This window comes from Triturus cristatus, chromosome 4_1 (genome assembly GCF_964204655.1).
Source record: "Triturus cristatus chromosome 4_1, aTriCri1.1, whole genome shotgun sequence".
Lineage (NCBI taxonomy): Eukaryota > Metazoa > Chordata > Amphibia > Caudata > Salamandridae > Triturus > Triturus cristatus.
Window position 1 is genome coordinate 841,957,613 of NC_140585.1, and position 14,135 is coordinate 841,971,747.

A 14,135-nucleotide genomic window follows, 5' to 3' on the forward strand; every position below is an offset into this window, starting at 1 on the left:
GTATCTGAATAGTCCTAGGTGTGTGGAGAACGTCGCTATGTATCTTGACTGGGGGTCCAGTTCTAGTTAGTGATACCCTTTGCACAGATCTAGCTTTGAGAATCGGCACGCCCCTGTCAGCCGGCTGATCATGTCGTTCAGATGAGGTCACGGATGACGTTCCCTCGATATTGCGGTGTTTGGTATTCTCATGTCTACACAGATCCGTATTTTGGACGTGTTCTTCTTCGGGACTGCCACAATCGGTGACACCCATGGTGTCGGGCCGTCTGCCGGTTCAATTATGTCTTGCTGAAGTATGTTGTTTATTTCTTCTTCCACTTGCGGTTGTAGATGAATCGGCACTCTCCTGTGATGCTGTGCCACTGGTCTCACAGCTTCATTTATGTGTAGGGTGATCTGTTTGTCTTTTAGCTTCCCCAGCCCTTGCAGTATTTCTTGATATTCTTGCAGTATGTTCTCTTTTTCTGTCATGTGATATGTCATAGCCAACAACCCCATGATCTGTGCTGTGACGTTGCTCAGCAGGCAGGGTGCTGGGATGTCCCCTTTCAGCACGTGTATCTCTTCTTGGCATGTCATGTCCTGATATGTCAGAGTTTCGGTGAATTTGGCCATGTTTTCGACGGGTGTCTTTGATCCCCACGTGAACACGTCTACTTTTGATGGCGATAACGTTGGCTTTATTCTCATCTTCATGTACTCTGACATGCACAATATGTTGCATGTTGCGCCACTGTCTAGCACGAATTTTGTTCTGTGGCGCCCGATGTCGATGTCGACTGTGGCCGTCTTTTTTATTTGCAGCTTCTCCAGCAGCTGGACGTGTTCCTGCTGTCTTCCTTCTTTTGGTGTGTCGGACATGAGGTATAGCCGTGCTTCCCTCCCGGCCGCCGTCGGTTCATCCGACTCTCCAGACGAGCCTCTCTCCGCTGTCTCCATGTGTCGGGCGTGTCTTATGCCCATCATCCTTGGTCTGGCTGTTCGTCCCCTCTCATTCCTGAATTGCCGGCTCATGCAGGTGCTTGCGAATTGGTTGTCCCTGTTGCATTTTTTGCATTTCTGGCCCATTGCTGGGCAGGTGCCAATGTGTGGGAATTCAAGGCCGCATCTGTAGCATGTGACCGCTTGTTTCCTGGGATGTTGTTGCTCCCTGTTGTCGTTCCTTTTAAAATTTTCCGTCATCCAATGCGCCATAGTTGTTCCTTTTTCTTTGCCTATTTGTATTTGTTTGACATGTTCCGTGGCCCATGCTTCTGTGCGGGCCATCGTCAGTATTTTTTCAAGTGTTGTTGGTTCTTTTAGAATGCGTGCCCTGAACTCTACTGACAGACACCCTACGATGAGACGTGTTCATATTGCTTCTTCATTGTAAAATTTTTCGAATTCGCAATATGACACCAACTTCCGCAATCTTGTCGCAAAGTCATCCATGCTTTCTTCTGATTGTTGGCATGCTGTATGGAACGTGTACCTTTCAAATTCAATGTTGTGTTGGGCTTCGAATTTCTCCGTGAGGCACGCTTTCGCGCCTTGTAATCCGCTGTTTTTTCACTCGGGAGTGTCATCATTAGGTCTTCTATCTCGTCCCCCGCAAGTTAACCAGCAGATCCAGTTGTTTGCTCTCTGCGACGTCCGTTGCGCGCATGTAGCGTTCGAATTGTCGTAGACATCTCTCCCATCTGATGCCTGCTTGCGGTTCCGATATATTAAATGGCAGTGGCCTGCGGAACACAGCATGTGTGCTCCTTGTGTCTTCGTCACCCATATCTTTTCCTTTATTTTATTTTATTTATTTCTTTTCCTTTACTCTTCTTCCTTCTTCCTCTAGTGCTATTTTCTTTCTTTTGCACCTTTTCTTTAATTTCTCCTTTAATTTTGACCTTTTTCAGTCTATATTTCCTTTTTGCCTGACGTTAAAATGGCCTCCCGGCCTTCCTGTGCTGTGATTGGCCCAATTTGCCTGACTCCAAGATGGCCGCCGCACTCTCGCGCGATTTTGCGCTGTCTGGGACTTTGCCTGACCCTTCAAAATGGCCGCCGTCTATCTTGGATGCTGATTGGCCCAATTTGCCTGACTCCAAAATGGCCACCTCCTCTCGCGAGAGTTCGTTGAAACTCACGCGCCGGAGAGTCTTAATCTCTATTCTCGGCTGCCTCGTCAATTTCAGTTTCGCGCTGCTCTTACTTGTGTTGGCAGCGCCAGGGTGGGCTCCTGCAACGATGTTCTTTTCTGATGGGCACTTCGGACCAGGGTGGGCTCCTGGCTCCGAGTTGATTTTCGCGACCGGGTGGGCTCCGACAGTCGCCACGACACGTGGATTTCGATCCCGCCTCGTCGCCAGTTGTCGCGTCGCTTCCCTGCAAGGATCACCACCACACAGTGTGAGTACTTATTTCTTTATTATGGATTATCTGCAGCTAGCATGCTGCTCGTCCTATCTGGTTCCTCGCTTCCTGTACTCTGCCCCTTGGCCTCCCCCTGACCGGAACTGGTGTCCGGTGACCTGTCCTGCCCCTCACCCTCTCCAAGGTCCTAGTGTCCACTCCTCAGGACACTACAGTATGGCTTTGGTGTTGTGCATGACTTTGGGCAAATTTGGTCCCAAAGAGGGTTTTTGACATCGAGTGGAACTCCCATAAGGAATGCAGTAGTGGTTGGAAAGTTGCTTGAGGCGATACAGCTGCCTAAGCAATTAGCAGTGGTGAAATGGGCTGCACATTCAAAATCTCCTGATTACATTTTAGCGGGAAATCAGTTTGCCAATGACATGGCTCAATATTGTGCACGCAATCAGAATTCGGTCAATCGTGGGAGGGAAAAAGAAATGAATTCATGTCCCTTGCTGTTTACTAACACTGTGAATACATGGGAAGAAGTGAGGCAGTTACAAGAAGAAGCAGGAGATGAGGAAAGGAGACAGTGGGTAAAAGCAGGATGTGCACCACGGGAGACAGATAATGTGTGGGTTTATCGAGATGGAAGACCAGTCATGCCTGATAGCATGGTTTCTACCATGGCACAAATGTATCATGGACAAGCACATGTAGGAAGAGATGCTATGATCAGACTTTTCAAACAGACATGGTATAATGCAAAATTCAGACTTGTAGCTGAAAGCCTTTGTCAAAGATGCCTTATATGTCAGCAATACAATCCCGGAAGAAAAACAGTGGTAAGCCTAGGAACGATTGGACGAGAAGGGGGGCTTTCACAAGAATGCAGATTGACTTCATTGAAATGCCCCCTGCAATAGGTTGGGGTATGTTCTAGTGACAGTCTGTTTGTTTTCTCGATGGGTGGTAGCATACCCAACAAGAAGAAGTGATGGAAATACGGTAGCTAAGCTACTATTGAGAGAGTTAATTCCCAGGTTTGGTTTTCCAGTCACGATTGAGTCAGATAGAGGAAAACATTTCCATAATGAAATCATGAATTTAATTTGTGAAGCATTGAATGTACAGCAGAAATTGCATTATGCCTATCTCCCAGAGGCTTCTGGTGTGGTGGAACAAGTAAATGGCACCATTAAAAACAGATTGGGAAAAATGTGTTTAGCCACAGGTTTGAAATGGCTAGATGTCTTGCCTCTGGTACTCATGACTATTAGATCTATTCCGGATAGAAATACCGGCTTGAGTCCTCATGAAATAGTGATGAGGAGAGCAATGAGGCATGTTTTCATTCCTGTCAACAAACTATTGCCTATATCTGATGACTTGGTTTTGGATTATTGCAAGGGGTTGGCTGATTCAGTTCATTCTGTGTTTAATCAGGTTGGATCGGATGCATCCACTCTTGAAAAGAAGCCAGCTCATGATCTGAGCCCAGGTGACTGGGCAAGAATCAAAGTGCATAGAAGAAGAAATTGTCTGGTCCCAAGGTGAGGTAACCCACGTCAGGTGATTCTGACCACGCGACAGCTGTAAAATGTGCAGTAAAGAATTGGATTCATGCTAGTCATACCTTGTGAATTCCAATTCCAGTGGATAAGAGAGAAGAAGAATACTTTGAAGAAGCTGATACAAGTTCTGAATCAGATACAGAAGAAACAAGAGCAAGACCAACTCCTGAAAGGGGGGAGTCAGAAGCAAGTCCAGTTATAGCACCAGAGAATTTACCATTAAGAAGAAAATTGCAAATTTCTGACACCAGCTCAGAATCAGACACTGAACCGGTACAAGCAGATAAGAGTGTAAAAGAAAAAAGTGAAGAGACTGTCAAAGAAATTCTTGATAAAGAAGCTCCGCATGAAAAAGCAAGAGAAATTCCACCTGAAATAACAGAAATAGATGGTGAGGTGGAAGATACAGAGAGAGAGGGAGAGATTGTTGCGGAAGATCTCCGAGGGGGAGTAGGGAAACCATACATCCACGTAGAAGAAGGGACAAGTAGTCAGCAGGAAGATTGTGTGGAAGAAACACGAGGAGGGACAGAAGTAGACAGGGAAAAGAAAGTGGTGGAAAGAAAGACTATTGAAAGTAAAAGTCAAGTTGGAACTGAGTCTGAGGACAGTGACAAAGAAGTACCAGAAGGTCGAGTCCTAAGGAAAAGAGCATGGAGAACTGAGAGAAATGAAAAGGGATATAAGTTGAAAAGGTCAGCAAAAGATGAAGTTTGGCCAAACAAGATAAAGAGATTGAGATACAGATTGACACAAGTAAAATCATCCAGAGCTGAACAAGTGAATGAGGTGTCTAGCCAAGAGAAATCAAAAGACGTTGAACAGATACCATTAGAGGAAAGCAAACGAACAAGAAAGCCTAACCAGAATTATGTCACCAGAATGGTCGTATGTGGCACTACCTGATGTACAAGAGGAGGCAGACAGCCAAGGAGATCCAGAGGTGACTATACCGGAAGTGGTTGAGGACGACGAAGAATCGGAAATCCTGAGAGTTATCTTGTCCGACATCGGGGAGGAGACGGATGTTCAGAAAATTCTGAATCAAGATTGCGAGAAAAGAGTGAAAGACGATCAAATGCCAAACTGAAGAGACAAAAGTGCTCCAGTAGAGAAACTTGAAAATTACCGAATAAAAGACGTAACCGTAAAGAACTAAGTAGGTGCTGAGAGCCTTGGGTTAGACAAAACTAGTTGTGAAGTAGAAGAGGCTAAGTCAAAAGACACTGATTACTTTCCGAAATGGCAAACACAGAAAATAGAAAATCTACATGTGTGTTCCTTCGAAGATGGTGCAAAATGTGTTGTTGTTATACAGGATTAATAATGCTTTTGTGGAGTGCGTTAGCTTTAATGGTTTCATTTAAAGTAACATTAGGAACAATAGAAGGTCATAGTGAGAATAAGACTAATGTCGAGAAAATTCATGAGATTCATCTGACAAAAGGAATAGATAGAAATTATTTACATAAAGATAGGTCTATAACGGATTTTTCTAACGATGTTTTCTCAAACTTATTGTATGAATATGTGAAAACAATGGATGTTAGAGATTGCTACGTATGCATGCAGTTGCCTGCATCAGTGTCTGAGGGAGTGACATACCATCACCTTCCAGTGACATATGGAATAACATGTAGTGTATTTACAAGTTTGTTTTACAAAATAGGGAAACTAGAATATTAATTTTCAGATGTAGATAACATATTTTCACAAGTACCTGTAGTACATAAATTGAATAAGGTAAAACCTGGTAAAGTGTTAGGTGAATTCTTCTTAGAAACTAGAGAACTAACATTAGAATCAGTATTCAAAAATAATCTCACTTGTAGTCTGAAAAAGAAGAAAATACTTTCTTAGATATGGTAGAAGAAGGGAGAATAAAAATGCAAAAGAAGGTACCTGAGGGAAAAGAAGAAATGACTGCTTGGGATGTTGAAAGAGAAAAACATTTGAAAGGAGAAACTAGTCCAGTAATGGCATTAGATTGGCCTCAGAAAGGGAAATTGTGTATTAGAAAAAACAAAACTGTGTACGATAACTATTTTGTAGGTACAAGTCATTGCCTTGATACTTAGAGAATCATGGGTGGATGGGGATTTAAAAGAGGAAATGATCCGGTATTCCCTGGATTATCCCTGCAGCGCTTAGAGACCTGCTGGTATTAAGCGCTTTACAAATTTCAATTAACATTAACATTATATTTTATCTGCGGGAACAAGGTTTATTATCGATTACCCGACCATGGTATGGCACATGTTACCTAGGCCTGGTCTTTCCAAAGATATTTCATGTGGGAAGAGGAAAAGATGGTGCTCATGAGATAGGTACATAACTAACACGTAGGAGAAGAGAATCTTGGGCAGAAATTGTAGGAGACAGTTTTTGGAGCATTGATACCAGAAGTTGGAATATCTCTGAATGCAGATAAAATTAGAACATTATCAACAGTAGTGGATCGCTTGTCAACAAGCACTACTGGAGGATTTTTATTGGGAAACACAGAAATGGTTGCCATGTGAGCAATGGTGATGCAAAATTGACTTGCCCTTGATATAATTTTGGCAAAAGAGGGTGGAGTCTGTGGAATGCTGAAGGTCCAACATTGTTGTACTTACATTCCTGATGAAAATCAAGATTTAAAGACATACATAAAGAATATAACTGATTTGCATGAGGAGATTGTTCCACTGGAGGTTGAAGGTATTTGGGAGAAGATTGAAAAAAGTTTGCTACTATTAAGGACTTTCTAATAAACTTAGGTAGTACCTTTATAGGTAAGATTTTAATTCCATTAACGTGTGTGATATTTTTAGTCTTAATGCTGAGACTAGGATGCTTATGTAGTAAGAGAAGAAAATTACAAAAACACATAAAAAGAGAAACCACAAAGGGAAAGAAAGAAAAGAAAGAGAAATGGAAGAGGTAGAATTAGAAGAATGGAAAGAGAATGTGTATAAGAAAACGAGAGAAGAAGAGACAGGGGAAACAATTATGTGATCTAACAAAACTTAAGAGAACTGAATTAATTTCTATGACAATTTTTCAAAATGTAAGGGATTTTGTGGTGATATTAAAAATCACCAAAGGGGGGATTGATGGAGCAGGTAAAGCAACATTTTCTATACCTCCTCTATTTTGCATGAGAATATGAATCACTTAACCGACTAAAATAATAACTTGAATTAACCGTGTGCTGTGTTATATTAATTCAACAATTTGCACCCTTTACAAACACCAATTATACGTGGGACCTATCGCTATTTTGCATGGCAGAATAACCTTAATAACTAACTATGGTACGCATATTAACTGTAGTACGTGTGGTATTAGACTATCGCATGATTTATGTTGCTTTTGTGATGTTTTCGTTCGCGTTTTGGACCGAAGGGTGGGTGTTATTGCTTTAAATGTTGCTAAAAGCTAGGAAAATACTAATACATAAAGGGATTAGTGAGGGTTTAACATTAGAATCTTCATTTCTGTCTATTAATTATTCTTTTGTGTTTGTTTTGCTTAAGTTGGCATTTGGGCCTACCAAAATATGGCGTTCAAAATGGAGTTCAGAAGTGGCCATCGTCTCGTGAGCGCGATGTCTACTGTGCAGACTCGGATGGCTCCATAGACCTCCAGGCAACCTCTGGTTAGAAGCACAGTGTTCCTGGTCAAGGATAGGAACATGGAGGACTGCCAAACTTCAGTCGGTAAAAACTGGTCTAATCGAACAATGGTCATATACAAGCAAGCAACAACATTGTTGCATGAAGATGTCACACATGGAGGAAATGAACCAGCAAAATCCGTGAGACCCCAAACTAGTGGGAAAATTGGACGATATTGCAAAACTTCATCAAACGAACCGATTACATGCTTCCTTGGTCTAAGAAATGTTTCCTGTTATCCCAAATTTACTATAAAAATGGTAGTAGAATAGGGAGGGGTACAGATGCTGCCTTCTTTCTCGATGGTTGCAAACCTCTATCGACCCCACAGGCGATGACTGATGCTTGCACGATTTCTGGTCCTTTGTAGATCTTTGGGACTGTAACCTGCTGAGCAAGAACTTTCCGGACTTTGAGCCTTGGCCTGCTTTATTTGGACAGCAGAGCCAATTGTATTAGAAAAAGCCTGATAGCAAGATTAGGTAAATATAAAATGTCATGTGGTTTGTTTTGATTTATTAAAATTCTAAACTTTGATTGACCAAAATGCTAATATTAATTGCAAACAAAATTTAGATAAACAAATAATTGATTAACAGAATTCATGAGTTTGTGGTTTTTCTATTAAGTGATTAGAGGATTCTGAAGCTTAAATGTGTTTTAGCTGGTTCTAAATCACCATCAACCAGTCCAACTAATTGGTCCGTCGACCAAGTGCTGGAGTGTCTTGATGTTAAGGTTAGGATCCTATAGGCGGTGTTGTAAATGTGTATTCTGTAAATAACTTTTCTTCCCTATAGGTAATAAGGTACTCCCCCACATGTCAAGCGCTGTATTATCATCCCTCCTGTGTGCAGACTCGTGAAGTGTAACGTATGAGTGTTGGTGTTATGGGCCCCACCAATGAGTGTGAATGTGTGAGTGAATGAGTTAGTGTGACGGCGGGTCTGCGACGCAGGGAAGATATTTGTAGAGAAAATTTGGGGGTTTTCCCGGGCTTTGCGCTGGATCAGTGTCAACAGCTGAAGTGAGAGACAGAAGCAAGCAGGCAAACAGATGAAGAGGGCTAACTGAAAAGTATGTGTGTGCACGCGAGCATGCGTGTGTGCGTGCATGCATGTGTGTATGTGTGTGTGTATATATATACATATAACAGGCTTATTAAAAATAAAAGTATGGTGCATCAATATTTTGTTTTTATTACACGGTCGTATTCTTCTTAATAGCAGTTTAGTAAAAGGCCAATGCTCTTCTGATAGGAAGCGTCCTTACCCTCAAGGCGATAACTCAAATTATTGCATCAGCACTAATAAGGTGATACTCTCACAAACATTGTCAGCATCAGCATTAAGCAATTTCTTAAAATACAAGTCACTCATATATTTGATTACTGTTCCCTGCGTGGAAGTGTTTAGGGTTGCATTAAAAACTGCTAAAGAAACCTAAGATAGGAGTGCTGTTTTCTTCCATTTTTGTCAGAAAGATCGATTGTTTAAGTTCACTGCTTATTGAATGTGCAGTCGTATCTGAATGAAGACCATTCACATAGGCTCACAGTGCATCTATACAAGTGGCACCATGAGGTTCTCTCCTGGATATCTGCCTATGTCTTGGACTAGTTGAAAATACTGATGCCTGTCACATCGTAGTTGATAGGAAACCTCTTCATCAGATACAGCTAAGGATGTTGCTCTTCGGGCACAGAGCTCATAATTGCCCATGGCTCTGTCAAGCGTCCCTGAAGAAGATCTTTCTCCATAGCAACATCTAAACTTGTCTTCCACAGTGCTGGCTCTTATGAAGGTCCATTTATAATCCAGGGTTCTGCTTCTCATTCTCACATTAGGCTCTCCACCATTACCACCACCACCCAGCTGTCCAATCAGACACCGACAATGGTGTATTGCGGTTTAGGTGAGCAAATGCATTGTAAATTCCACAGTATAATGTGCTGATTGAAAAGATGGATGTCCTAACTATGCAAGGCTATACATAGTTTAAAACATACCTTAATATTTCATTTCCAGATATGTCCTACATGAATTAAAAGGAAAAATATTATATTTGGAATTGAAATATTAACTCTAGATGGAATCCTGCTATGTGTCATTCTGAGTGGCCTGCTTTTATGAGCACGGAGTTACCAGGTGTACAAACTCCGGATCCAATCATCCATGTCCAGTTAAACTAAAATTAATGCACACCAAGTGAAACCACTGCAAGGCCAAGGGCAGACTGCAGGAGCAGAGGCTGGCCCCACCTGATCACTGAGGTGCCACATGGAAAGCATGCAGTGTCCCCCAAGTCAGGCAAAGACATGTCCTGACCCCACCAAAGCAGCAATGCCACGTCCATGATGCACCCAGCCATAATCAGAGCTCCAGGCCAGAAGCTATGATCTGGGACAGACCAGTGCTTTAAATGGGCCGGTACTGTTTTTTATTTTGAGAAGGAGAGTACCGGCACTTTTCAAGAGAATTGCAATACCTTTAATTGGTGAGTACTGGCACATCTCAGAAACAGGCAGGTACTCTGCTACAGAATACCTGCACCTTTATTTTTCCATTTCAAGCACTGGGACAGACAGGCCCCCATCTGAATTGCTCTCCACCTTTGCTTACTCCACCCTCCTCCTGCCCCCCTACCCCATGAGGAAGAAAAGACATGGGCCAAACAGAGCCTGGAGCTCTGTGGACTCTCATCCGTTCCCCAATCAGAACACAACAGGAGGAGTAAACTGCTGTATCCCCAAGCTGGCCCTGGAGGCTTCTTGACTGGAGCAGGCTGAAAATGTCAGCTGAACTGTCCCTGGAATTGGGGAAAGCTATGTATAAAAGCAGCCGCGGTCCGTGCAGGTAACAGTGGTGGGGCCGTGGGGCCATGTAAGGGGGGTTTCGAAGGAATAAGCCGAGGGAAAATGTATTAATTATTTAATGTTTCCTCTGCATCGTCCCTCGAAATCCTCCCTTACCCCACCCCACTACTGTTACCTGCACGGACTGCGGCTGTGTAAAAGGACCCACTATTTCTGGTCTGTGTAAATATTCCAGAATCCTGGGACAAAACTCAGAATAGTTGGAATTTGGTGCAGGAATTCTGTCCAAAAGGCATATACCACCCCAAATCCTGTCTGACCAATACTTGTTTAGGTTTTGGCTGCACAGCGCTTGCGCTGTGTTTGAGAAATCTATTCTTTTTAATATAAACATAAAAGGGACTTTGATCCTGCCTCCTCTCTTTCCTGGCTTCTCATTTGTTCCTGTGTGCTACTTACTTTTCCTCCATTTCTATTGGCGGCAGCATTTTCCTACATTTACCAATGATTGTTACTAATCTGCTTCTCTTATCAGTTTCCCCTTGCCGAAATATTGTTAACATCCACTTTGATGGAACTATTTCTTCATATAGTTTTACCTCTTTTCGTTTTTTAGTGTTGCAGCATATTTATATCGCAATTTATCACCAGAGAGATAAAGTAATCTGGGTAGAATCAGAGGATGTTGCTGCTGCCGAGACTCGAACCGGGATCGCCAGCTCTCCAGTCAGTAGCTCTGGCCACTGTGCCAAATCCTCCCCACTCCCGTGTTATTTGTCAGGGTGCTCTTTTCTTCTTCAGGACGATAATGGATAAAAACAGCACTTTATTCATCACATAGGCCAAACCGATGCATTACCAATGCTTGTTTTCCATGTCTTTGCACTTTCTTCTTTCATAGGTTAGTTTAACATGTTATGGAACTGTCATGTATCTGAGCATGTATTTGTTTACTTTACTTTCCTAAACTGAATCCGATCAATGAACCACATGCTACAGCGTAAAATACCTCAAAAAGAAGGAGTGCAAGTTAGGTCTAGCTTGACAGTGGAGCTATAGCCAGATCTTATATTATCAGCAGAGAGATGGGCTTTGGATCTGCCCGCGTGTTTGATACCTTTGATACAACAATTAATTTGGCAGATATTATGTGGTTTCACCTGAGTGTTTGGTTTGTGAGGGTGTACTGTCATCTAACATACCTGCCACATTCACACATAATGACGGGGCGCTGTGCAAGTGAAAACGTGGGAGGGTACACTGAATTATTTGCTTAACATAATTTTGCTGTACTGTGGACGGTGAGTCCCAGAGCCATTTGTTTGGAGTTGCACACATCACAAAGGTGACATCATCAGCAGTATAGAGCAAACACAAGGAGATGATGGACGGAGCAATGAAACCTTTCAGACACTCACCCCCAGTCACTTTTGGATCTGGGTTGAATCCATCATCGTTCTTTAGCTCACTTCGCCACCTCAGTTCAGACCCAGTCATATGCAAATCAGTCTTGGCACTATTCCTCATGGGAACAGTCCAGCCCGAACTGCCAAGCCAGGTCTTCCCTAGACCGGAAACAAGCATCCTAGGACCAGTTTCGGGGTAAGCCAGGCTAGCTTGAATTGGATTCAAGCCAGGCTAGCTTGAATTCAGTGGCAAAGTGAGCAAGGGACCCACATCTGGGCATACCGTGCCAACTTAGGTTGAACAAAGCAACACAAGGAGATGATGGACGAAGCACTGAAACTTTTCATACACTCACTCCCAGTCACCATTAGATCTGAGTTGAATCCATCTTTGTTCATCAGCTCACTTTGCACCCCAGTTCAGACCCAGCCATATGCAAATCAGTCTTGACCTTGTTCCTCATGGGAACACTCCAGCCTGAACTGGCAAGCCAGGTCTTCCCTAGACTGGAAACAAGCATCCTAGGACCAGTTTTGGGTAAGCCAGGCTAGCTTGAATTGGATTCCGGCCAAGCTAGCTTGAATCCAGTGGCAAACTGAGCAAGGGACCCACATCTGGGCATACCGTGCCAACTTAGGGTGAACAAAGTAGCACAAGGAGATGATGGACGGAGCACTGAAACTTTTCAGACACTCGCTCCCAGTCACTATTAGATCTGAGTTTAATCCATTATCGTTCTTCAGCTCACTTTGCACCCTAGTTCAGACCCAGCCATATGCAAATCAGTCTTGACCCTGTTCCTCATGGGAAAACTCCAGCCTGAACTGGCATGCCAGGTCTCCCCTAGACCGGAAACAAGCATCCTAGGACCAGTTTTGAGGTAAGCCGGGCTAGCTTGAATCCAATGGCAAAGTGAGCAAGGGGCCCAAGTCTGGGCATACCCTGCAAACTTAGGGCAAACAAAACAAACACAGGGAGATAATGGACTGAGTACTGAACTTTTCAGACACTCACCCCCAATCACTATTAGATTTTGGTTGAATCCATCATCAATATTTAGCTCAATTCACCCACCCCAGTTCAGGCTCTGCCATATGCAAATCAGTTTTGACCCTGTCCCTCATGGGAGCAGTCCATCCCGAACTACCAACCCAAGACTTCTCTGGACTAGAAACAAGCATCCTGGGACTGGTTTCGGGGTAACATCCCTTACCAACCAGGTTAGTTTGAATCGAATGGCAAAGTGAGCGAGGGACTCATGTCTGGGCATAACCTGTCAACTTAGGGCGAACAATTCAAACACAAGGAGATGAAGGACGGAGCACTGAAACTTTTCTGATACTTACCCCCAGTCACAATTAGATCTGGGTTGAATCCATCATCATTCTTTAGCTCACTTCCCCACCCCAGTTCAGACGCAGCCATGTGCAAATCAGTCTCAACCCTGTTCCTCATGGGAACAGTCTAGCCTGAACTGCAAAGCCAGGTCTTCCCTGGACTGGAAACCACCAGTCCTGGGACCGGTTTTGGGGTAACACCCCTCATCAGCCAGTCTAGCTTGAATCCAATGGCAAAGTGAACAAGAGACCCACTTCTGGGCATACCCTGACAACGTAGGGTATCAGCAGTGAAGCCAGGATAAAACCTCATGAAGATGAGATGCCACTGCTAACATTGTGAGCCTCTGAGTCTTCAATGGACAGTACAGTTATCCAGGCATTCTTATGGGGCATGCACTTCTCTAGCCAGCGGTTCACCGTGTGTTGAAGATGAAGGCAGAGCAGAAGGCACAGTAAAGTGGAGATCCGCAGTTGGAGCAGGGACCCCAGGAGTGTCAAGAGTCTGAGGTTAGGCACCAATGACTGTGAGAATGAAGCTACAGTATGCTGAGCCCAAGGAGCAGGGGCTGAAATTGAGAGGGCAGAGGGAGTGGAAGAGGCCAAGAGGAGGTCATGGAGCGGGACTTCTGAAGTTCATGGATCTCAGAGGACCCAGAAATGACAGGTCACCAACCTGACCCTGCAGGATGACTGAGCCCGTGGCTGGGCAGTGTCTGCCAAGGACCACATGCAATCATTGGCTGATTGGCTGCTCAGGGCACAGCTGCCTGGCCTGAGCCAGGACTCGTTGACCTCATTGCAGAACTGGCTCTTCCACACACCTTTGAAATGGCTCTGTGCTATAGCCAGGTGCTTTAACCTCCTGCAGAAATGTACTCCATTCGCTGTTGCTGACAGTGAGACCTAGAGTGTTTTGGAGGTGGGTGAAGGGAAAGGATATCTGGGGTATCAGGTGTAGAAACCAGGGAAAGAAACTGGCTAACAAAGGGAGCAGAGAGCAGAGGTT